A 27205-nucleotide genomic window follows, 5' to 3' on the forward strand; every position below is an offset into this window, starting at 1 on the left:
GATGCAAAGGAAAAAAGGGCCAGTGGACAATTTTCCTTGTCTACTTGAGGTCTGTCCAATATGTCTAATAAGTTAGCTCCAGTACAAACTGAGACATAGTAAATGCAAACGTGCTGGATTTATAAAGTTTCCCCTCAATAGCCATTGAAGATTGGGTCCAGGACTCCCTGAGATACCAAGATCCTAAGATGTTCCAGGCTCTTATTAGTAAATGGTGTGGGATTTGCATGTAACCTAAACCTATCCTCCTGAATACTTTATGTCTAGATTACTTTGAATGCCTAATACAATGTAAATGCTGTATCAATACTTGTAATGCCATACTGTTTAGGAACAGAAAGAAGATTATTAAAAATATGTACATGTTTGGCAGGGTGCGGTTGCTCACGCCTGTAATCCCAGCGCTTCGGAAGGCTGAGGTGGGAAGATCACGAGGTCAGGAGACCGAGACCATCCTGGCTAACATGGTGAAACCCAGTTTCTATTAAAAATACAAAAAATTAGCCGGGCGTGGTGGCACGTGCCTGTAGTCCCAGCTATTCAGGAGGCTGAGGCAGGAGAATCGCCTGAACCCAGGAGGTGGAGGTTGTAGTGAGCCGAGATGATGCCACTGCACTCCAGCATGGGTAATAGAGTGAGACTCTGTCTCACAAAAAAAAAAAAAAAAAAAAAAAAAAGAAAAGGACATGTTCAGTACAGCTGCTTTTTTCTTCCTGTAAATATTTTTTTCTGAGTTTAGTTGAATCCACGGGTATGAAACTTATGGATATGAACAACCAACTGTGATTCAAATGAGAAAATTAGACGAGAGTCCTCATGGTATTTTTGTTAAACAGGCCGTGCTCTCAATCATTCCCAGTTACTTAGCAAGCTTAAAGCCTGGGCAGAGGGTAAAAGCTGAGATGATTTCTCAGTCACTTATATAAGCTGATTCTTAATTCTTAATCTCGTTCTTAAGCACATTCTTAATCTCGTTCTGTCTCTATCATTCTCTCTCAATGATTCCATGATGATAATATATGAAAGACACTTAGTATCTATGTTATTATTCCATACTCCCTGCCTCCAAACTCACCTATGAAGTTTGCTCACACAATTTTGAAGTAGGTTTTATCTAAGATTGATTAATCAGAGTGGACTATCAACTCCTAAAATTATCAGTCATTAAATTTATCCTTTTAATTTTAATATCAAAACTCTTCCTTTCACTACATTAATTGTAAATAATATCTATTATTTTTAATTTAGAAAATTTTTTTCCCATAGTCAATTCAGATGATTAGAGATAACACTTTCACATTCTGAAATAGTGAATATTTAAAATATAATAATTTATAAGAATTAATCAACAATTAATTATCTTCTAAAATAACAATAAAAGTGAAGTTACGTATTAGGTTTTCCACTCTACACTATGAAATCCAGAAATGCAGTTAATGGAAGCATGGCCACCAATTCACCATTCCTCTTAGTAAATTGGGAGTTTCTGCCACTTGGAAGCCCTTGTCAGAGGGTTACATCTGCTTGCTTTCTCTTTCTTTCTTTACCTTTTTGTTGTTGTTGTTGTTGTTGAGACGCAGTCTCACTCTGTCACCCGGGCTGGAGTGCAGTGGCACTTACTGCAAACTCCACCTCCCAGGTTCAAGCAATTCTCCGGCCACAGCCTCCCGAGTAGCTGGTATTACAGACACCTGCCACCACGCTAGGATAATTTTTTTATGTTTTAAGTAAAAACGTGGTTTCACCATGTTTGCCAGGCTGGTTTCTAACTCTAGACCTCAAGCGATCTGCCTGCCTTGGCCTCTCAAAGTGCTAGGCTGCAAACATGAGCCATCTAAACATGGCCAATTAAAACTATTTTCAACAGCTTTCAAATCTAGTCTGCAAACTGCAAATTTTGAAGAGACAGCAAATAAGACCTTTGCAACAAGAATTTTCAAAGTAATTCAACTTTTTTTAACATTGACTTTGGTGTACATTATAACCATTACTACATGCCCACATTCTAGTGAACATTTTATCTATTTTATGGGTTCTATCATTGCATGAAACTATGGAAATATATCTTTTCACACTTAAAATTATATAACAATACAGAAAATAGTCACATAAGACGAATCAAATAGCAAGGGAACACAAACCATATGTTACAAATTGAAGATACTTTATATTGATTTTCTGTAAAATCACGAAGACAGTTACTTGTTTGCTTAGAAAAGACCCAAGTGTGCTGTCAGGTAAATTTAAAGTATTTTTAAGAGAAAAAGTGAGCATGCTGGGTTAACTGCAAATTTTATACTCACAAGGCTACTATGAATGCTCTCAGTCTAGAAGTTCTGTAGATATCCAGATTACAAGTAACCTCTGGTGCTCCAAAGCCCAGCAGCCACAAATCTGGTGGGTCCTCACTGAAGGAGAGAGAAGTCTCTGGACAAGCATCCTTTTAAAGGGTATGGGCCCATGAAAGACCACACCTACTTCCTGAGGTTGATTAGATCGCACAGAAAGGGGTAAATTGGCTGATTAGGTTTATAAAGTATGGAAAACCACACTTGGGGGCTCAAAGCTCAACAGACAAGTTTGGAATGAGATGTAAGAAAGCTGACTTAACACAGGTTATTGAAAGAAATATTTTAAGTATAAGAATTATTTCATTAAATATCACATGCTAATTTTTGTTTTTGTTTTTGTTTTTGTTTTTGAGACGGTATCTCACTTTGTCGTCCAGGCTGCAGTGCAATGGCTTGGTCTTGGCTCACTGCAACCTCTGCCTCTCGAGTTCAAGCAATTCTCCTGCCTCAGCCTCCCGAGTAGCTTGGATTACAGGCACCCACCACTAAGCCTAGCTAATTTTTGTGCTTTTAGTAGAGACGGAGTTTCACCATGATGCTCAGATTGATCTTGAACTCCTGACCTCAGGTGATCTGCCCACCTTGGCCTCCCAAAGTGCTGGGATTACAAGCGTGAGCCACTGCACCGGGCCACATGCTAATTTTAAAATTTTCTCACTCTGTTTTAAAATAATAATTGCTCAAGTGCCCAGCAGTTATGTAACTGAATATGTTCAAAGATAAAACATTAACTGGGATTACCAACACATCTGTACTGTGTAACTCTCTTGTTTAAAAAAGTACAAGGAACTCAATTGTGTTTCACATAATTGTATATATGATGGTTGATCGAATTAGTTGTAGCAACCTGTTTTTCTTATATTTACTATTTTGACTATTTCCTAATGATTGTTTTGACTATTTCCTAATGGATTTACTGCAGATTTTATACTCACAAGGCTACTATGAATGGTCTCAGTCTAGAAGCTCTGTAGATATCCAGACTACAAGTAACTCCTGGTGCTCCAAAGCCCAGCAGCCACAAATCCGATGGGTCCTCCCTGAAGGAGAGAGAAATCTCTGGACAAGTGTCCTTTTAAACTGTATGGGACCATGAAAGGCCACACGCACTTCCTGAGATTGATTAGATTGCACAGAAAGGGGTAAATTGACTGATTAGGTTTATAAAGTATTAAAAACCACACTTGGGTGCCCAAAGCTCAACAGACAAGTCTAGAATGAGATGCAAGAAAGTTGACTTAACACAGGTTATTGAAAGAAATATTTTAACTATAACAATTATTTCATTAAATATTATCACATGCTAATTATGATTTTTTTTGTTTTTTGTTTTTTGTTTTGTTTTGTTTTGTTTGTTTTTTTTTGTTGTTGTTGAGACGGAGTCTCGCTCTGTCGCCCAGGCTGGAGTGGAATGACTCGGTCTTGGCTCACTGCAACCTCTGCCTCTCGAGTTCAAGTGATTCTCCTGCCTCAGCCTCCCAAGTAGCTGGGATTACAGGCACCCACCACTACGTCCACCTAATTTTTGTATTTTTAGTAGAGACAGAGGGTTTCACCATGTTGCTCAGGCTGATCTTGAACTCCTGACCTCAGGTGATCTGCCCACCTCTGCCTCACAAAGTGCTGGGATTACAAGCGTGAGTCACTGTACCAGGCCACATGCTAACTTTAAAATTTTGTTTCTCACTCTTTTTTAAAGTTATAATTGCTTAAGTGCCTAACCATTATTTATCTGAATATGTTCAAAGATAAAACATTAACTGGAGTTACCAACACATCTGTACTGTGTAACCCTCTTGTTTAAAAAAGTACAGCAAGGAATTCAATTGTGTTTCACATAATTGTATATATGATGGTTGATAGAATTAGTTGTATCAGCCTGTTTTTCTTATTTTTACTATTTTATAACTATTTCATAATGATTGTGTTATATGAAAATAAAATTTGTTTTTTTATTCATCCACCTTTTTCAATAATTTTAAAACTGATACTTTACATATATATGTACATAACTATCTATATCAATGTTATGTATTCATATTTTTAAAATTATATAATAATTATTTACACAATAATAATAATTATTATTTCTTTTTTTTGAGACGCAGTCTCCTTCTGTCACCCAGGCTGGAGTGCAATGGCATGATCTTGGCTCACTGCAACCTCTGTCTCCCAGGTCCAAGTGATTCTCCTGCCTCACCCTCCCGAGTAGCTGGGGTTATAGGTATCTGCCACCATGGCCGGCTAATTTGGGTATTTTTAGTCGAGATAAGGTTTCACCAAGTTGGCCAGGCTGGTCTCCAACTCCTGACCTCAGGTGATCCGCCCATCTCAGCCTCCCAAATTGCTGGTATTACAGGCATGAGCCATGGCACCTGGCTGCTATTTTCACAACAATTATGTGCATAATTATGTTTAATAGTGCATGAAAGTTATTTTTAACACAGTTGCCATACTAATAGATTTTGTTGTCGTTCACCATGATTTAATAAATCACCAATGTTTACACATAGTTGTATTCATAAATTATCTAATGTTTGGGGATTTTGTTCATTTCTATAAACTTAAAATTAACAAAACCTTGCTAGAAGTTGAAAAAGTAAAAATCTATATAAAAGTCACCATTTATATATTAATAGACATTTCAAAAATTATAAAATTTATAAAAGTCAGCATATCCTAGGAAAAGATGAAGTGGCTGTTTTTTTAATCGGTCCATGGCATTGCAAATTAGTGGGTTTTTTGAAGTGTCATTTGATCAGCATTATGCTTCAAAAAAATATCCAACAAAGTTAAGAAAAGGTAATCATAGATACTTATATGCAGACTTTCCCAGAAATGCTGTTCTTTGAAAACTGCTTCAAACAATTCTTAAAACGTTGCATATTATCTACCTAACTGTAGAGAAGAAAGACTTTCTAGTATTCTCACTTCTCAGGAAAAATTCATTTCTATATTTTGTAGACTGCCCTGTATTAGACAGAAATAAATAATAAGCAACTTATGAGATGTATATAAAAGAATTTTAAAAAGTTGAAAATTATAGGGTTAGTAGCTGAAAAAGTTATTATCTATTTTACTACAACCGCGTTACCATGCAGGATAGGTAAGAGAGACAAAGTAGTATTTCCTTACCTAACTAAAAAATACTCTCAATCAAGTGAAAATGTCAAACATTTATTGATTACCAACTCTGCGCTAAAAACTGTTCTAAGTGCTTCACATGTTCTAGCTTACTTAATTCCTACAACCACCCATGGAATAAATAATATTTAATACTGATTTAAAGATTAAGAAATGTAAGAATAGGAAACTTTAATAATTTGCCCATACGCATACTGTAATGAAGGAGGAGAACTAGGGTTTGAAACCAGGGAGTCTGTCTCTGAAAACTGTTTTCCTTTCAGTGACGTTAAATATGATGTCAAAGTATGTTCCTAAGCCACCAAATTACATACAATATATTGGGGGATGCTTCTTGCATGCTGGCAGAATTGATTGAAAGTTGACAAAGCTTTCAAGTATTGTGCAGGTTTTGGTCCATTTTTTTGAATACTAATATGCACACTGTCTTACATCTACTATACTGTCCAACTCTCTATCAATGACATGACAAAAATCCTGTGAGCATGCTCAGCTAAACCCCATAACAAAGGCATTGTGGAAATCCCAGTGGGCGGTGCAGCTCTTCTTTTCAAAGCACAGAATGTCTCAGAGGGTCTCATTTACTCACAAAATGAGTGTCTACTATGGACTCTCCTTACTGGTAGAGATTGGAGCCAAAATAGTAACAAATCTGCATGTTCTGCACATGTATCCTGAACATTAAAGTAAAATTTATAAAAACAGTGTGAAAAAAAAAAAAAAGCAAGACTAAGTCTTTAAGGAGCTCATGGTTTAGTAGTAGATACAAAGGAAGGGACAGTGATCCTAAAAGTCTTCCTAAAAGAAACGACACATGAGCTAAAACCCAAAGGATGAAGGTAGCCTTGTCTTTTCTGATAGTAAAGTCTATGTGACAGCAGTTGTCATGAGAAAAGATTTCGGGACCTGGCATAGTGGCTCATGCCTGTAATCCCAGCACTTTGGGAGGCCTAGATGGCTTGACTGGTCAAGCTGAGAAGTTCAAGACAAGCCTAGGCAACATGGTGAAACTCCATCTCCACAAAAAATAGAAAAATTACACAGGCATGATGGTGTACACCTGTAATCTCAACTGCTTGGGAGTCTTAGGCTGGATGATTGTCTGAGCCCAGGAGGCAGAGTTTGCATTGAGCTGGGATTGTACCACTGACTCTAGCCTGGGGGACAGAGTGAGATCCTGTCTTACACACTCAAAAAAACATTAGTTCTGTTCTCTTGCTGGGTTGATGTCCTTCTATTACATCTAGGCCAGAATGCTTTCTGAAATGCAAATGTGCCTATATTCCTACCTGCTTAACCTTATTATGGGATTTTGACAAACTACAACAAAGTAGTTACACTCCTCTCGATGTCTTCCAAAACGTACTTGATGTATTTGATGCTCAATGTATGAATTTTTCTTCCCACAAATGCCTTGGATTCTAGTAAGGGTGAGTTCTTTGTATTTCTTTAGCTTGCCGCAATCATCCATACTTCTGTTATTTTGTATAACATGATTACCTTGTCAGTGGAAATATAAATAAATAAAATTACTTTGAATCGCTCTGGCATTGCCCAGTAGAACTGAAGATCCACAAATTTTATAACCCAGATATTCCACCTATCAGAAGATACTGTCAGGAATGAGAATCTATTGAGTGTTTGCATTAGGAGCTATGTTCACAAAAATCAAAATATGAAAATCATTCCAAATATACAACAGCAGAAAATGAATAAATATATTTTGTGATGCACCATTTATCCAACGTTGGGTTATCCACTACAAACTCACTCTTGATTGTTTACATAAATAGATCTGGATCCTTTAAATACTTTTCCTTTGCCACATGTTATGATGTCAATCTTTGTGAGTAGAAAGCTTTGGAGAGAAATTCCAAAAAAGCGCTTCCAATCTGCTTTGGAAATGACACCTCCAGTGTCTGGCCCGGAGGGCATACAGGGATACACCAATGCCCAGATTGTGTAGTTCAGGCTGCTGCTGTAGCACCCACTTCCTGAAGTTCACTGGGGCCCATGAGAACTCAGCAGCCACGAGCTTCTCCTGATACTGCCCTTTTCCATATTTGCAGTGGAGCCCGTCTGGCATGACATTTCTTCATAAACAGCTTCACCAGTGGCCCAGAAGGCAAGTCTCTGGGGAACTCTGAAGTGTGTATTTAAAGCAAGTTTTTCAAGCACAACAGTACCACGACGTCTAAACATTCAGTGAGGTCAAGGGGTGAGGGGACTCTCCAATGGCTACTCCAACTTCCCCCTGGAAACAATGGCAATTCCTTATATGTGCTCATCACGTATTATTTAGACTTCTTCTTACCTTCTTCTAGACAATATTTCCTTGCCCAAATGCTGTTATAATTAATCATTCTTTATATTAACTTTCCCTATTCACATTATTATATGTTTTCTCTTTCTTGATGGACCATGAATCTTACTTTCATTTACATAAATGCTATCCATCTATCTACTTACCTATCTATCTGAACACTTGAGGATCAGTGGAAAAAAAAATCCAGTACCATAAAACTATACAGTGTATGATTTTATTTAAAAAATTCCAAAACTACCTAAAGCCAAACCTTAAAATATGTAAATAATATAGCCATGTGTGATAAAATTACAAAGAATAACAGAAGAAATAAAGATAAAAATAAAATTCAAGAAAGTGATCAAGCACAACTGTCATAGTGCATGGGGAACCCAAAGATATTGGAAATGTTATTTTCTTACTATGGCTAGTAGGTTCACAAGTTCACTTCATTACTATTTTTCTCTATACTTGTGTGTTATAGTCTTTTATATAAATAAAATATTTTAATAAAAAATAAAGATTTCTTATGCTATAGAGGTATTACATTTACTAAAAGTGTAATTCAATCACTGTCCCAAGGAGTGTGTTGAGATAGTGATCCTCTCAGTCTTGGGAGGCCAGGCAAGGCGTGAGACCTCTGAAAACTTAACTTTTTATTTTTAATCAATAAAAAGAAAATAAAAGAAAAAATATATACACAGACAAATATATGTACACTCACCTAACTGTATATAATATCCATCTTTATTTCTAATATACTAATTTTAAAATTCATCAATTTACCCATCATGATTCTTTCTGAGTGACATACCACACAAATTCATTATCGCTTCTCTAAGGAATCCTCTTAGGCTACTTGTTTCAAAGCCTCTGAAGCTGCCTGCACTGTGAAGGCTGCAACAGAAATCTTTCTCTTCACTTCTCCCCTAGCCTTGCAAGGGTCCACTTTCCTTTCAGTATCAAACAGAGCATTAGAAATGCCTGGAAATGACTCCCCTGAATACTTGCTGTGGCTGGTTGGAGCATAGATGACATGCTTGTTGATAAAATAGTATGCTGTTTACTAGTTACCCAAATGATATGGAAGAGAAGCACAAGAGCACTCTACAATTCTAACACTGAATATTTCTAATTTAACAATTTGAATCAGTCACTTGTCAACTGAACTCCCACATTCGATCAACTCTAAAGACTAGTTTGGCCGGGCGCGGTGGCTCAAGCCTGCTACCCCAGCATTTTGGTAGGCCAGGGTTTGTGGATCACGAGGTTAGGAATTCGAGACTAGCCTGGAAAGCATGGGGAAACACGGTCTCTACTAAAAATACAAAAATTAGCCGGGCATGGTGGCACGTGCCTTTTGTCCCAGGTACTCAGGAGACTGAGGCAGGAGAACTTCTTGAACCCAGCAAGCAGAGGTCACAGTGAGCCGAGATCATGCCACACCACTGCAATCCAGGCTGGGCTACAAAGCGAGGCTCCATCTATTAATAAATAAATAAATAAATAAGACTAGTTTATGAAATGTGTATTAATTAATAATATTTGACTTCAAACAAATAACTTAAAGTGGTAAGTGGTTCAATGCTACAACAGTAACAACGATAAAGTAATCACAGCAATCATGCTTGGTGATAAAGTATTTACTTACAAGTTTTCTAATTCTTCAAATTAAACTACACAGAGTTGATATTAGTATTTTCCAGAGGAGGAAACTGAGGTCTGAGAAATCAAGTTACTAAATGATTTGCCTTAAGGCACATTACAAGTAAGTGCTGATTTTTTTAATATATCATAATAAATTATAGCACAATTGAGATCATTAAAGTCTTGTTTGTGATTAGCCAACCTATTGTGTTTTTTTGTCCTTTTTAAAAAAGCTACACTACCATGTTAGAATACTTAACATAAAGCATGAGGAAACATCAAAAACAATTTTGTAATGTTTCATATGACCACGACAGACGAATGTTTTATAGAATGGGCAAAGACAGTTCATGTCATAGACCTAGAAAGGAAGGACAAACTCTGAAGAGACAAATAAGGCCAGGATTGGTAGCTCATGGTGATAATCCCATAAATTTGAGAGGCTTAAGTGGGAGAATTGCTTGAGGCCAAGAGTTTGAGACCATCCTGGGCCACATAGGGACACCCTGTCTCGACAAGTAAAAGTACAAATATTAGCTGGCCATTGTGGCACATGACTGTAGTCCTAGCGATTTTGGACACTGAGGTGGAAAGACTGATTAAGCCCAGGAGTTTGAGGCTGCAGTGAGCTAAGATTGCACACTGAACTCCAGCTTGGGAGACAGTGTGAGAACCTGCCTCTTAAGAACGACAACAAAATAAGCTGGGGCAATGGGTAAGTTAAAAATATGCTGCCATTGACCAACCAATCAAACTGTTTAAAGCATGCTCTTTCTCCCAAGCCAGACACTTTGATAATCCCTGGACAGAAAGACGGAGCCACTTCTGGTTGTCCAATGACTTAACCCCTTCTGCAATACATATAAGATCAACCTGGGGATGGTCAATGTTTGGCAAAAAAAAAATTACAATAGTCAAGATTTAGGAAGAAAAAACCTCTAAATATCAAAAATATGAAAAGGACAAATAAATATGTGTTTATTATATACCTTACATATAGAGAGATTTACTGGGTTTTATGTATGCATAAACAAAAATATATTTAAAATAGGAAACAGGCTAGAATTATATACACAAGAATATAATCATGATTTTATATTTTTCTGATGGAATTAGGAAGATATTTATTTTCTGCTGTGTCTTTCTTGATCTTTACAGTTTCTAAAATAAACATTATTTTAAAATAAGAAACAAAAAGATACTGAAAATAAAGACATGCAAAAATTATATTACATTGTATGAGAAAATATTATATTGATCATTTACTACATATATTTTGAAATTTTCTATTGACTTACAAGAAATCAACTATGATATATTTCCACAGTATAAAAAAAAAAGAAAAAGTGATATTATAATAGGGAGTCATTTTTTCTTTTCCTACCTATAGACACTTCTATCTGGTAACCCTGAGGATCAATAAATGCTCATTACAGAAACCTTGGTTGATTATTCATAATTTTCAATAGTATTGGAATGAGAAATAAAATGAATATAGTTATAACTTCATGAAAATGTATTTCTACACACAAAGTAAAAAATTCAGAACAAAACTGAACTTAGTCATCTCTGGGAATTGGTTCCAGGACACTGATAGACATCAAAATTTGTGCATACTTAAGTGCTGAAGAAAAGACACATATATATGAAAAGTAGGCCCTCCTCTTCTGTGGAATTAACAAGCTGAATGTGAACAAACCACTAAACAAATCAAATTGATTTATCAGAATAATAATCCAGATTTTAGTATAAATTATTTAATATTTCATCTGTTCAAGTGATTTTCTAAGTAAGTACAGCATTCTCAGAGTCTGAAAAGACTTTCTGGATTGCCTTGCTCTGCCTCAGTGAGGAAAGGTAGCTGTGTATGTGGGATCTGAAGCCACATCTGACCTCCCTTGGGTTAACTGGTCGTAATATAACTCTCACCACATGCGTAATGCCCTTTGACATCCTGGTCTTCATATTGTTAAGACAGTGAAGTAGGCAATAATATAAAACAAAATATTTGTGAAATACATGGCTAAAAGTCCAAATGGGATGTAACAGTTTTGTTTTATTTAGTTTTGTTTTCTAGAAAAACTTTCATAATTTTCTTACTTTACATTTTTCATTAGTTCTTTATTAGCCACATCTGAGGTTCTCAGATTCAAGCTCATGTAATGAGCGTCATTCTGTGAAAAAAGCTCTAACATATCAAAGGCAAAGGAAAAATAATCATTGAAGTTTGTTCCATAGAAATAAATTTACTCACTTAAAAGCCTTTTTTCTGGATTTATGTCCTTCCTACTTGGTGATATTTTTAACAAAATCATTTTCTGTATACAAAACTAATATTTAAAAAGATAAATTTGAAAAAAATAATTTGGCAAAATAAAGTTTACCATCTTTAAAAATAAAAAGCTGGCCCTCCATATACGTGGGGATCTTTCCTTCAATACTGTATTTTATTTTGTTTTCTTAAGACATGGAATTTCACTCTTTTGCCAGGCTGGAGTGCAGTGGCTTGATCATACCTCACCACAGCCTCAAACTCCTGGGCTCAAGAAGCAATTCTCCTTTCTCAGTTTCCTAAGTACTTGGGATTACAGTGAACAATACTGTATTTTCTACCCATCTTTGCTTGTTGATGTGAAATCTGCAGATAGAAAGGGCTGACCTTTTTTTTTTTTTTAAATTGTGCTTAAGTAGACCTGTGCAATTCAATTCAGTGTTCTTCAAGTATGAAATGCATATTTTAAATTCCTATAATATGCAAATTAAGAACAATAAAATACATAGCTACCATATTTTTAAATCTTATAAAATACGATTCTGTTAAGGCTTATGAAAGCACATAAACAGCTGCATGTGCCAATGGGAAAAATGTTTACATTGATAACAACTCACTGATAAACCCTGGTATACAAATATAGGCAAGACTTTCTTCACCTTAGGTCTCCTAGTAATCTACTCACAGAAGTAATATCAACATTAAAATAAGATAATCTACTAAAGTTTAGTAAGATGCCTGGCAAATTATAAATATTTGCCAAGTGATAACTAACAATATTCTTATTTTTAAAGCTAAACCTATTAGGAAAACAAAACATGGTGTTTATTTCAGTCTTTCTACAATATCTGATTGCCTGCTATGTATCAGACACTCCTGGCTTTAACAGAACTTACATTCCAAAAGGAGTGATGGGGCTGCTATTGCAATAAGAATGATTTAATCTAATTGAAAGTGTATCAACAAGCTCTGGGTAGAAGAACAATGAGTCACTGAATTCAATATACTAATTCTGTCACACTGTACTTAACTAATGAGAACCATCATTACATTAAGAAAGCAATATTATATTCATTAATTTATCTCTTATTTTTTATCATTTTGCTTTACTCACAGCATTTAGAAATGGCTGATCACCTCCTATGAGCCAATTACTGTTTTGAATGTTTACACAATACATGATTTTTAATCTTCAGAGCAATTCTACAAGTTGGGTAGGGTAGTAGCCTCATTTCATCGATGAAATAATAAAGGATCAGGAGTTAAATAATTTTCCTGAACTCACATTAGACAGTTTTAGAATGAAATCAGAAGTCTATATTGTTTTTTCAACTGCACCCTGTTGACAAAGGAAAAATAGGAATAACTACAACCCCCATAATTTGGATTTCAGCTCTATTCAACATTCATAAATTTAGCATCATGAACTCAGATTTTGTAATAGTATATGGTAAATGAAACACAGACTGTTAGTAGCTCCTGTAAACAGATGAGACAATCAAACCAAGCACAATTCCAATAAAATGCTATGGGTTTCTGAATCAAATTTAGAAGTCATTGCTACAAATACAAAAACTGATGTGGCTAAACACATGTAAATGCACGCGCGCGTCCGCGCGCACACACACACACACACACACATTCTCTTTCTCTGTATCCTGTGTTAACACCCTGTGTCCTTTGATACAGGGGAGAGAAATCATACAAGAAAAGCAGGATGAAGACATGTCTCTTCCTTAGATTTCAAAGTTTTGGTTGAGAAATTCAACATTCAGCTTAATTTACTTAGTGAGAAACTACTATTACTATGTGCAATGCACTGCTCAGGTGTTTCAGGAATTGCAAACATCATGTAGAGACATAGACTGAATCTTTACTATCATTTGGAGACAATGAAACAAATATAGATATACTCCAGGAAGAAAAATCTGTGCGTCCTTAACAAACCATAATTCAAATGATGAGGCATTTTTGTCAGGGAGAGAAAACATCATTTTTCTTTTAAAGATAGAAAATCAGCTTCATGGAATCTGTTTAAATTTTCATTCTCATTGTTGACTTTTTACCCACATTAAAAAAACTGGAAAGAATTGTTAACAATAAGGAACAATTCTCCCAATATTCCTCTGAAGATAATGCAATGCTTATACTAACTGATTAACTCCCTTTAAGTTTTACCTATATTTGTTGAATAAAATTAATCAAATTATATTTACAACTTTATATTCTTTCTGCTTACTTCATATTTTGTTTAAAATGTCTTCTTATATTGTGTCTGTAATAACTTTTTTTTTTTTTTTTTGACGGAAACTTGCTATGTCGTCCAGGCTGGCCACCTCCCGGGCTCAAACGATTCTCCTGCCTCAGTCTCCTGAGTAGCTGGGATTACAAGTGCCTGCCACAGCGCCTGGCTAGTTGTTTTCATTTGTTTTTTGTTTTTTTTTTTTCTGGTTGTTGTTGTTTAGTAGAGATGGAATTTCACCATGTTATCCGGGCCGGTTTCAAACTCCTGACCTCAGGAGTTTTGCCTCACTCACCCAAAGGGCTGGAATTACAGGCATGAGTCACCACACCAGGCCTCTAATCACCAATTCTAATGATTATAAAATGTTCAAGTTGGTGAATATCGACTTCTTTAGTAATTTCTCTTCTCTTAGGCAAGAGGTTATTTTGAAATACTTGCTATTACCATTTTAGAACTCAAGTCTTTTTCAAAGCAATCTTTCTTTTCCAAGTTTGAGACTTTTTCTTAAGAAATAATACAAGAAATGAAAATACTATGACAAAATATAAAACTTTGTAACAGTTCTTGGACACTTTAACAATATATAGCTATTACTTTCAAAAATATTAATGTAATTCACAATATTATCAGAAGTCCATGGAGAGTATATGCTTCAGTGTACCAGATAGAACAATGAGCACAACCGAGATGTAAATTGCTACGCTACTGTGAGCAGCAGAACAACAGCAAAAGGGTTCCATCTAATCATTTCAACAAGGGAGCAAACTTTTCATTAGGATTTCTTGCTAATATGAAAATATTCAGCTAAAAATATTTGTTTCCTGGGGAATGATATAAAGTATCAATAAGCATGATAAAATACACTATCACTATGAAATATAATAATTGCTGCATGAGATGAACACAGAGTTTCACAGAAAGATAAAGTATTTGAATGTTCACAAGGAGATTCTCAGATTTTTTGAATGATATTTAATAAACTTAGAGTTGAGCCTTGAACACTGTGGTGGTTGGGGTGACGAAAACCCACGTAGTCAGAAATCAGCATATAACGTTTGACTTCCTCAAAACTTAGTTATCAATAGCCTATTGTTGACTAGAAGCAGTGATGATAATATTCACAGTTGATTAATGCATATTATATATGTTATATGTATACTGTATTTTTACAATAAAGTTAGCTAAAGGAAAGAAAATATTATTAAGAAAATTAAAAGAAAAATATATTTAATATTCATTAATGGAATACTAAATATAATTAGTGGAAGTGGATCATATTAGGGTTTTCATCCTCTTCATCTTCATGTTGAGTAATCAGAGAAGGAGGAGAAAGAGCAGGGGTTAGTGTTGCTGTCTCAGGAGTGGCAGAAGTGGAAGAAACTCCAATTGTAAGTGACTCACATAGTTGCAACCAGTGTTATTCAAGGGTCAATAGTATATATAGGTCAAAAGCTTTAAAACTGTATTCTCCAATTTTCTAAGTAAATTAAACTACATTACATTAAAAAATTTAATAGGAAATTTCTGGGAATGCGCGGGTGCTGGAAACTATATACTAGATAAACCATTGTACTATCGGATTTCCACATAGTGCACATATGTGATTAACATATATATCATGAGAGAGGCAGTGCCTAGAGATGTAGCAGAAAAGGTAACATAGGGTAGTTCAAGATGGGGCCTAGATGCATGGCTGAAGAATCTGTATTGATCATTTACTGATTTAAACATAAAATGAATATTGTGAAGAGAAGAGATGAAATGAAATTACATACCCATTCCGAAAGAAGTAAAGATTTCCTGATGGAAAAGTAAAAACAAATAATGTTAAAGACACACTAAGAAAGAAATTGGCTCTGTGTGAAAGAGAGAGAGATCATCAGCTTAATTATTTATATTATAAGTCATCTTGATACTTTAAAGGTGATATCCTTAAGGATATAACTTACAATACTTTTTTCTTCAAAATATAAAGTGCCTACTGTGTCTTAATAAGCATTCTAAGCCAAAACGGAAATGAAAAAAAGAGACAGATTTTCTTGCACCTAAAGAGCTAATGAGGTTGCAGGTTGAGAAACACAAATCAAAAAGTCAAAATATAACATTGAAAAAGTGAAGCTGGCACATTGGCTCTGGCCTGTAATACTAGCATTTCAGGATTCTGAAGCAGGAGGATCACTTATGCTTAGCAGTTCAAAACCAGCCAAAGCAACAAAGTGAGAGCCCATCTCTAAGAAAAGATAAACAAAATTAGCTGGGTGTTGTGGTAAGTTACTGTAGTCTCAGATACTGGCTTAAGTGAGAAGGTTGCTTGAAAATGGGAAGTCAAGGCTGCAGTGAACTGGTATTACACCACACTTAAGCCTGGATGACAGAGCAAGACCCTGTCTCAAAAAAAAAAAAAAAAAAAATTGATAGAGTGATGCATTGTGATAAGTTCTTTAGAGAAAAATATAGCAGGAAAGGAAAATAAAGAAAGTATCATAGACACAATTGATTTTTGTTTTGTTTTTGTTTTTGAGACAGAGTCTCGCTTTGTCACCCAGGCTGGAGTGCAGTGGCCTGATCTTGGCTCACTGTAAGCTCTGCCTCCCAGGCTTATGTCATTCTCCTGCCTCAGCCTCCCCAGTAGCTGGGACTACAGGCACCCACCACCACACCCAGCTAATTTTTTTGTATTGTAGAGTCGGAGTTTCACCATGTTAGCCAGGATGGTCTCGATCTCCTGACCTCGTGATCTGCCCTCCTCAGCCTCCCAAAGTGCTGGGATTACAAGCATAAGCCATAGTGCCTGGCCCAAAACTGAATTTTTAAGATCATGGTCAGAAAAGACATAGTATAGAATATATTTGGGCAGATACCTAAAAGAGGCTAGAAACTAAAGCATGTGGCTGTTTCATGTATTTCAGCTTTTTCCTAGCTTTTTAGGAAGAGATAACTAAATTAAAAATATCTAAATCTAAATTGATTATTTCTCCATACCATATTTACCCCCATTGTCTATTACGAAAATTCTGATATAAAGGAGAAGGAATAGAGAAAATTGAGCCAGACCTCAAGGTTGAGAACAACTTATTTGTGATCAGTAAAGTCTCATAATATGTACGGTAATTTTAGCATAGTAGGTGAGTGTTATTCCGTGTGAAATGAATCAAAATCTTACTCAGAATACTGAAAGAAAATATGACAAGTGTATATGAAGACCAGAGACAAGTGCTCTGCTGCCTTTGGCATAGAGCACAAGCAACACTTTTAAGCTTCATTACTTGTTTCTCAATATAAGAGGAGGGGAAAAGTTCTGCCTATTGACCTCGACAGCATCCTCCTGCAGCTAATCATCCTTCATTCCCCTTGTCCCTGAATTCCCTTGACCCGCCCCTCCTTCATTTGATTGGCTCTGTGTACTTAGGTTAGAATCAGAAGATCTGGGGGAACTGTGGCTTCTAAACATGTACGCTAGACTCTACCCATATCCAGCTCTGTGACCCTACAAACCTGCTCAACTGAATTTTCCTCCCATAGAGACACTCTTCCCGCTGAGTTTCTTTCCTCTGCTCCTAGAGCCAAATGGCATCTCCTGTCCTATTCCTGGATGGCTTAACCCAGGAAACCTCCTGGATCCCAGAGGAGTCAGACAAAGGAACGGTGGCCTTGAGGGTGCTGAGATTCTCACAGATATAAAGGGGATATCCTGAAATCTAGGGTTTATTCCTTCCCTTTTCTCTCCCTTACAGCTTCTGCTGCTCCTGGGAGCTCTGCTCTATCACTCACCCAGCTCAGACTGTTGCTGGGCCTGATAGTCTTTGCATAGCCAAGGTGATTCTCGAAGAACTCTTGTCTGCACGAGGTCTGAGCTGCTTCTCCAGAATCTGCAGCATGGTTTTCCATGACTGCATGAAGATCTGGAGCCACTGGTAACTAGGCAGAGAATGTTCTCATGTGTTCAACATGGCATGTCACTCCTCTCCATGAGCAGTGGAATAAATGCATTCAGATGAAGACCTGCCATCATTACTTTGTCAACTAGAAATACATTTCAATTTACCTTAGAGCAACATGTCCTACACTACCTGGGCCCAGGGAGGTCCCTGAGATGGAGCTTTCTAGACTTTCTCTCCATTACCCCTTGAGTTGGGATGAGCAGTGCCAGGTAATATAGGAGGGAATCCTACATCCTGTGGTTGCTGAGAGGCCCTTGGAAGGCTTCATCTGGAGCATGAGGAGCAGGAAAAATGTCCCTTCTGGAGTGGAGGCCAACAGTGTTTTTAGATTAAATTCTTACATTACAATAAAAGTGAATCGCCTGGGCACGGTGGTTCATGCCTGTAATCCCAGCGGTTAACTAAACACTCTTCTAAAATTGCAAAAAAATTAGCCAGGCATGGCAGTGGACACCTGTAAAATCCCAGCTACTTGGGAGGCTGAGGCAGGAGAATTGCTTGAACTTGGGAGGCAGAGGTTGCAGTGAGCTGAGATTACTTCACTACACTCCAGCCTGGGCACTAGAACAAGATTCCATCCAAACAAAACAAAACAAAAACAAAAACAAACAAACAAACAAACAAAAAAAACTTCTGTTTTGAAAATACTTAATCATCTATGTTAACACACCCCTATGTCCCCTGAAATGCAATCAATTGGAAGAAAGAGTGTGGTCTTCAAAGATTTATAGAAGGACCCTTCAGGAACCAAGCTCATTCTTCTCCAGAACCCACAGAGTGGCTTTGCAACTGGCCTTGGAGATTTCCAAAAGCTAACAACACTGCACTGTGAGACTCTCATCCCTAAGCGGAATCCATCATATTCGACAGCAAGCTTTGGTGAGAACACAGATATATTTCTGAGGTAAGTACACAATTTCAGAGTAGGAGCTACTATTAGGTTACAAATCCAAACACACACAATTTGGGGAATTTAATTTATCTCCAAACTTAGATTTTTTTTTTTACATGAAATTATCTCATTTTCTGAGTTTTAAAAACAGCACCATTTCTTTTTTAAAATTATTCTAAACATAATCCATAGGTTTACAAGCTCCATTTACTTAACCTATTTACAAATTAACATTTTTGTCATCTGTCTTGCTACATGTTCCTCAAATTAAGATTATGATTAATTTTTTACTTAATGTATTTCTTAGTTGTTTGTATAGATTGTAAGCATTTTGCAATAGTTTCCAAATATCTAGTAATTTTTAAATCTCTGTAGATTCTATAAATGGCTTACGGGTACTGTAATTTATGTGTATGAATGTGTTACATTCTACTGTAGTAGTGGTAATGTGCCTATGTTACAATGTATGGCTATATATAGGTAGAGTGAAGTGAATGATTTGGGCAAACATTTTTTCCTAAAAAATGGTAAAAGTCTCTTCACAAACCTCCGTTCATCTGTCAAAGAAAGCAAGAAATGAGTATTCCTGCAGAAAAGTCTCACTGGCAATCATGCAGAAATATCAGAAATAGAGGGCTCATATATTTATGAAGTGTAGAAACCAGGATTTAGGTTTTTTCATGTCTCTGTTTCTTTGTTTGTTTTAGACAGGGTCACCAAGACTGGAGTGCAGTGGTGGAAATAAGACTCACTACTGCCTCTACTTCCTACTTCAAGCAATCCTTCAGCCTCATCTCCCAAAGTAGCTGGGACTACAGGCATGGGCCATCATGTTCGGCTATCATACATACATTTGTATTTATAGAGATAGGCTGACCTAGACATTTTGTCATGTTGCCAGTCTAGAACTCCTGAGCTCAAAAAACCTGCCTGATTTGGCCTCCCCAAATACTGGGATTATAGGCTTGAGCCACCTTATCTGGCCTAGGTTTTCTTTCTTCTTTCTTTTCTCTTCTATTTTTTTTTTCAAAACATACATTTAAAACTCTGACTTACTGTCTAGTGCCTATTAGTATTGTATAATACTTACTATTTTTCTGACTGTGTGAAAGAGTAATAATAATGCTTCCAAAGAACTTAAAAAATATTTGTATCCTTTGTGTACTCTTCTATAGTTTATCAATCTTTTTGTAATTTTAATTACCTGTCTTTTAAGGAGGTTGATATGTTAACCAGTATTTCCTCAAATTCTCAGACAGTCCGAGAATAGTAAACATTCCAGAATGTTTTTGTTGATTGAATTAGCATAGCAGCCTAGAAAAACAATGATTGTTTGTTTTAACTTGGAGAAGTGCCTTTACCTCAATTTGTCTGTTTTACCTTGAAGAGCAAAGGCTAGCTTTTTCTGATTTTGGTCTAAGTATGAATTCTGCTCTAACATTTTCAAGCAGGGTCCTTCTGGAAAAGTCATGATGGATGGTTATTACAGTTAAATAAAAAAGTGAGAGTAGAAGAGCTTAGTTAGCTTGCCTTCTCTAAATCAATCACAGGCAATTAAGAGTGTTATTGATTTTCAGACCATTTCAAGACTCAACCCTTGAGTTTACAGGTTGATGAAACCTTTGAAGCCCAAGCAGTTTGGTGGACACTAACACCTCAGAAAATCTGACATTTGTCTAAGCAGGAAAGTAGAGTTTGGAAAGTTGGCCGTGTGTTGATTGGAGAACAGTCATGTTTGTCTACAGAAGTCGATATCTCTTAGTGCCTTGGTTTTCTATTTTTCCTAATTCTGTCATTGCAAATTAAAACCTATTCTTCTCTAGAAAAAAAAAAAAAGGATATTATTCAATCACAACCTGATTCAAACTTTGCTTGCATCTTTGTCTCTCCAGGGTAGAAGATTAAATTCTTGTGGTTTTCTTTCCTTAGGAAAATGGACTCAGACTTCCCACATGCCTTCCAGAAGGAACTCACCTGTGTCATCTGTTCGAACTACCTGGTAGACCCTGTCACCATCTGCTATGGGCACAGCTTCTGTAGGCCCTGTCTCTGCCTTTCCTGGGAAGAAGTTCGAAGTCCTACCAACTGCCCTGCATGCCGCGAACCATCACAGAACAAGGACTTCAAAACCAATATTCTTCTGAATAATTTAGTGACCATTGTGAGAAAAGCCAGTCTCTGGCAATTCCTGAGCTCTAGAAACAAAAATGTGGGACCCACAGGGAAACAAAGAAGATGTTCTGTGACGTGGAAAAGAGTCTGCTCTGTTTGCTGTGCTCCAACTCTCAGGAGCACGGGGCTCACAAACACTATCCCATTGAAGGGGTAGCTGAGGAACACCGGGTAAGAGATGGCTCTGCGATCACCTGAAAGCTGGAGGCTGCCAGAGGTAAAGAGATTAGAAGGACGATGAGAATCATAGTGGTGATTACTCCATTCTTTACTGAGTGCCAGGTGCTGTTCTAGGTACCAGTGATGAAATTTTGAATAAAATATGCAATTCTACCTTCCTTCATAGAGCTTGCACCCAAACAGAGGGTGAATAAGTAAATGTCATTATTATTGACTCTACAGTTCAATGCTAAAGGCATTGAAAAGCTACCAAAACTACTACAAGTGCAAAGAAACGTATTTTGGAAATCTATTTAATATTACTGGACAAGAGAGTATGGGAATAGCACACTACAAAATCAGGAGGCTAGCATAGTGGGTTCTGAAGCAGGAAGTTTCACTGAACATTAGCCGGGTTACAGGAAATCTTCACTCTTCAGTTCCCTAAACTGTTCTACATTCTGAAACCTCAGAATTGAAAAATATCAATTGAGGATGAGCAGTGAAATTTTTTTTGCTTCTCTAATGTATTTATATATTATATCCCTTGCCTGTGTATGCCACTCAGAGTGTGGAATCCATAGTATTTGACTTTCTGTTGTTCAACCTCATAATTCTTTTGCAGGAGAAGCTCTTAAAGTAAATGAGGATTTTATGGAAAAGGATTCAAAAAAAAATCAGAGAAATCTAAATGAGGAGAGAAGAACAGCCTTCCTCTGGAGGGTAAGTATGAGACCGTGAGTCTTCACAACCAGCTTGAGACAGGCATGCTGACAACATTTATATTAGCAACTTGAGTTGAAATTCTCACATGCCAGATTTTGTCATGTGTTTATTCATAGGCTGGAAAACAACCAGACTCTTCAATATAACGCTTGTTCGGGTTTTCTGGAAATGTTTTTCAGATAAGAAAAAAATAATTATAAATTCTGAAGGGCCAGTATGTGCTTAAAATTAAGAAGTATTTCAGGCAGTTTTCTGAATAAGATGAATTATGTAATATTAATTACATAGTATATAATTGAAAAATAAATGTATTTAATGGTGAATATGATGTTGTCCAGGGGGAAGAAATCAGGTGGGAACAGTCATTTAAGAAATGTGCCTGTGCTGGTGAAGTCTGATAGCAAAGGACCCAGATGATGCCAGTTCAAGTAGGAGAAAATGTAACATGATGAAAAGCTGAGGAGAAGGGATAAAAAATGACTGGGGGACTGAGAGAATAACTATGTCAATATTGAGAGGAGAGACACAATGGAATGGAGATTCATGTTCTTAGAATGGCAGGGCAATACAGAGCCTATGGCTTTTGACAGAAGAAAGATAGGAGACAGAAAAGAGGTAGTCAGTTTGAGAGATGGGGGTTAAATTTTTTACTAAGATCCTTTTTGTGTGATGGCTTCTGATCCTGATTATAACATACTAACGACATTTCTACTAAGAGTGATTGTCTAGGCTGTGAAGTACAAAGATTTGAAACAACAAACTAATTGAGTAACAAAGATTATATATATTATTGATGACAATTTAACAATCATAAATTTTACTTGTTTTCTAATGGTATTTAAGATTTGGGAGGACATATATTTAAACATTTAAATCTAAAGTGCTATTTTACAGGTGTTCGGGAATTGATGAATTACATAAATTTTGAAGGAAGGTCTTGTTTAACCCATCATACTCTTAGTAAATGATGGAAAATAAAAGAAGGAATGAGGAGGATGAATTTGTGGGTTCTGTGCGGTGGAAGTAGGCCTGGGTATGTAACCTACAAAATCCATGTCCCCACAGGGCAATGAGGTTCTACGGGCACAGATGATCGGGAATGAGTATAGGAAGCTGCATCCAGTTCTCCATAAAGAAGAAAAACAACATTTAGAGAGATGAAGAAGGAGTACCAAGAGATTTTTCAACAACTCCAGAGAAGTTGGATCAATATGGATCAAAACAGTAAACACTTGAAAGAAATGTATCAGGAACTAATGGAAATGTGTCATAAACCAGATGTGGAGCTGCTCTACATAAGAACTGAGGGTGACCCTTGAGGCAATTTATGTTAGCTGGCCTTTATATCTTTGCTTTCCATCAGGTACCAAAGACATTATTTCTTCATCTCCTGCATTGATGATGGAGTCATTCCCATGGATTACAGAGATAAACTATAACTCCTAACCTAATCATGGAAAGAGAGCTTTATGGAATTGTGCAATTAGATTTCCATAGAAACATTTTCTACCACAAGTTTTCTCCTCTAGCACATTTCATTCAAACCCTGGAAGAAAAAAATTCATTTGAAAATTCAATTTTTGTCTCCATTGGATAATACATAGAAATTAGGGAAAAACTAACATTTCCTTCTTCCCCCTTTTGGGAAGGCCTACGTTTGAAATGCTCCTGATTTGAGCCACATTATCCTATGGGGACTAGGCCTGAAAAAGACCACTTTGTAGACAGCTGCAGCAGTGCGCAGTCACTACTCACACCTTTCTCTCTCACTCAAATTCAGGGTCCTGAATTTATCAGAAATAGATTCTGTCAACAGGTCTTACTGGTATAATTGTTAGAGATGAGAATACATTTAAAAAGGGTTGCAGTGATAGTATGTGATAATTCTAAAGTTTTCAAAACCTTAAGACTACATGGGCAGAATAACAACTTTTTTGTTTGTTTGTTTATTTGGTCCTCAACAGTGAAATACTAGCTAATACTGGATGTCTAATTTGCAAGAAGAAGACCAACATACAAAGAAAGAGCCTTTTGACTAAGCATAAGGGGTTATGACAGAAATAAAAAACGTTTCTAGAAATGATGAGACAGAAGCTAACCACCAAAATTACTCATGTGGGGAATATTGCCATAATAACCAACGAATGCATCTTTTACATGCTGGGAAGAGTTTTCTTAGGACTTCTTAATATTCTTAGGACTAGCACCAGAAAAAAGCAAAAACATCTGGATAAGACTGAATAAAAATTCCTTTCCGGTCCAGACACAGAGCCTTATTATGCCTTTAATCCCAGCCTTTCGGAGGCTGATGCAGGAGGAAGGCTTGAATCCAGGAGTCCAAGATGAGCCTGGACAACACTGAGATACCCTATTTCTATAAAAGTAAATTTTTAAAAACTTAGCCAGGCAGGGTGGCACACCTCTGTGGTTCCAGCTACTTAGGAGGTTGAGGCAGGAGGATCACTTGAGCTTAGGAGTTTGATGCTACAGTGAACCATAATTGTTCCACTGCATTCCATTCTGGGCAACAGAGCTAGAACTTTTCTCAAAACCAACCAACAAATAAAAAAAAGGTATTTTATTTCAGCATATTTTATTTGTATGCATTTGCATGTGCACATATTTATGTGTGAGTGTTGATGTATTTTAGCGTAGAAGACAAGTTTTAAGTCATTAGATGGATGACAGTTTAAGCTTACATCCCCAAACTGTAGCATGTGTTAGAATTATCCAAAGGGCTTGCTTTATAGCTATTTCTAAACCCCATCCTATAAAGCTAATTGTAACTACAGACATCTAAATAATTATTTATGTTAGGTATATAAGAGATACTTATCTGAGAGCATATTCTTATAGAATCAAAGACTTCCTTTTCAATAGAAGCTTATTCTCATTAACAAATGGCCATAAAATGTTTTTTCAAAAGATGATACTTTTAAAAATAATATCAGAGGCTGGGCGTGGTGGCTCAAGCCTGTAATCCCAGCACTTTGGGAGGCCGAGCCGGGCAGATCATGAGGTCAGGAGATCGAGACCATCGTGGCTAACACAGTGAAACCCCCATCTCTACTAAAAAATACAAAAAACTAGCCAGGTGAGGTGGCGGGCGCGGGTAGTCCCAGCTACTCGGGAGGCTGAGGCAGGAGAATGGCGTGAACCCGGGAGGCAGAGCTTGCAGCGAGCTGAGATCCGGTCACTACACTCCAGCTTGGGCGACAGAGCGAAACTCCATCTCAAAATAAATAAATAAATAAATAAATAAATAAATATAATATAATATCAGCAAGATTTACCATTAAAATCTCCAAGCGATTTAGTCCTTCTGACATTTTTCTGTACATGTTTTTGTCTATATCCACTTTGTTTATACTTTTTAAAAATATTTTCCAAAATAAATCGTATTTATTTATTGTATTTTAAAGCTCAAAATGTATTTAAACATTTTATTAATTTAGGCTTTTTCAAATAATATCTTGTTATTTGATGTGTTCAGTTAATTACTAGTTGGTAACTGTAGATATAAACTTTTTAAATGGCAGAAGTCTACTTTATAAATTATGAAGCCTAAGATTGTCAAACCCTAATTTGATCAATGCACAATTTATATTATATTGTATGTTACAAATATGTGCAATTTTTACATATTTATTAAAAAATAAAAATTTAAAAATTATTTTTCAAATAAGTTGTCATTTAAATAAAGGTTTTATTGGATTAGTTTGAATTTAGTAAAAATGCTTTAAATAAAATCACCTGAATGTTTTTTCTGCACAGTACCGATTTCATTTCCCTACATTTAAAATTAAATCAGCCATAGGTGCCAGACATTGAGGCTCTACTTCTCTTTTTCTAAAACCATCCATCATCATCATTAGCATTTTGATCTTCAAATCTAAAAGGTGGTAGAAATTGATCGGCACTGAAGGGATTTATGTTGATGAGCAAGGTGAGATGGTAGCAGAACCTAGATTTCAGTGAAGGAAGGGCAGAAGTTATCAAAGAATGGAATGATGTATATTCAAATATCATATAAAAATACTACCAGATGTGGGAGCAGAAATGAAAGTAGATTTGGGGCCCCAGAAAATCAAACATGATTTTGCCACGTGGGTTTTGTTTAACAATCAATGACAAAAGCCAGGCATGGTGGCTCTCACAGGTAATCCCAGCGCTTTCGGAGGCCGAGGCAGGCGGATCACTAGATGTCAGGAGTTTGAGACCAGCCTTCACTAGATGTCAGGAGTTTGAGACCAGCCTGGCCAACATGGTGAAACCGTGTCTCTACTAAAAATACAAAATCAGCCAGGCATGGTGGCACATGCCTGTAATCTCAACAACTCGGGACTCTGAGACAGGAGAATCATTTGAAACTGGGAGACAGAGGTTGCGTTGAGCCAAGATCAAGCCATTGCACTCCAGCCTGGACGACAGAGGGTGACTCCATCTCAAAAAAAAAAAAAAATCAATCAACCAATAACAAGATAAACCAGCACTAACCAGAACTAGAGGGTGTTTGTAGAGGATTATTTATAGAGATTAGACATTGAGTTGATTTAATCAGTGGTGAAAAGGTAAATCCTTTCATTGATACTCTGTACCGCAGAAAGCTAATCAGGGAGGGGATTTAAGGATCCTATAATACATTGGCCTCCAAAAAGCAAGGCCTATTATTTATAGAGGCATTTGGAATTTGCTAGACTGTGGACATCTCAAAGAATAGCATCTGTTATCCAGAAAGCCCAGAGGACAGGGAACTCCTGAATCAAACGCATGAATTTTCCTGCAAGCACTTTTCAGACCAGTTATAGAATATTCAGGTGAGTATCTCCTTTAATTTTGGTTCTTTGTTTATACAAATTGTGAACTTCTGGAGGGACAGTCCTAGATATTATACAGTTTTATCTATAGCATGATATCTAGAATTTAATTGGAAACCTTTATTGTAAAATATGAAAAGTTCTATGCTGTCTGTAACTTCAGGGTGCATGCAGCGTTGGTCATCTGCAAAGTTTTCAAAGTGCTCAAAGGCACTTTTTTATTTTCCTAATATTCCATTGAAGTTTTTATTTATGTAATAGTATTTTTAATTTACAAAATCTATTTTCTTGTTTGAATGTTCTTTTCAAAGCCTCTTGTTATTTTTTGATATATATAATGAATATATATAGTCTGATATATTTATATTCTATTTTATGGAATATTACATGTATGACTTTGTGAAGGTTATAAATTTTTATTTTTTTCATTTTTTATTTTTTATGTCACAAAAATTTTAAAAAATTAAGAATTCATATAGCTTCACAAAGTCACAGGAGTCCATACATTATGTTTAAGATCAAAACTTACCCTCA

The 27205-nt window shown here is 36.3% G+C and overlaps 1 pseudogene; it reads left to right on the forward strand.

Moving 5' to 3' along the window:
* The first annotated feature begins 20730 nt into the window (after positions 1-20730).
* LOC107127476 (tripartite motif-containing protein 43-like) lies at positions 20731-23398 on the forward strand (annotated as a pseudogene).
* Positions 23399-27205: the final 3807 nt, after the last annotated feature.

This window comes from Macaca fascicularis, chromosome 14 (assembly GCF_037993035.2).
Source record: "Macaca fascicularis isolate 582-1 chromosome 14, T2T-MFA8v1.1".
Lineage (NCBI taxonomy): Eukaryota > Metazoa > Chordata > Mammalia > Primates > Cercopithecidae > Macaca > Macaca fascicularis.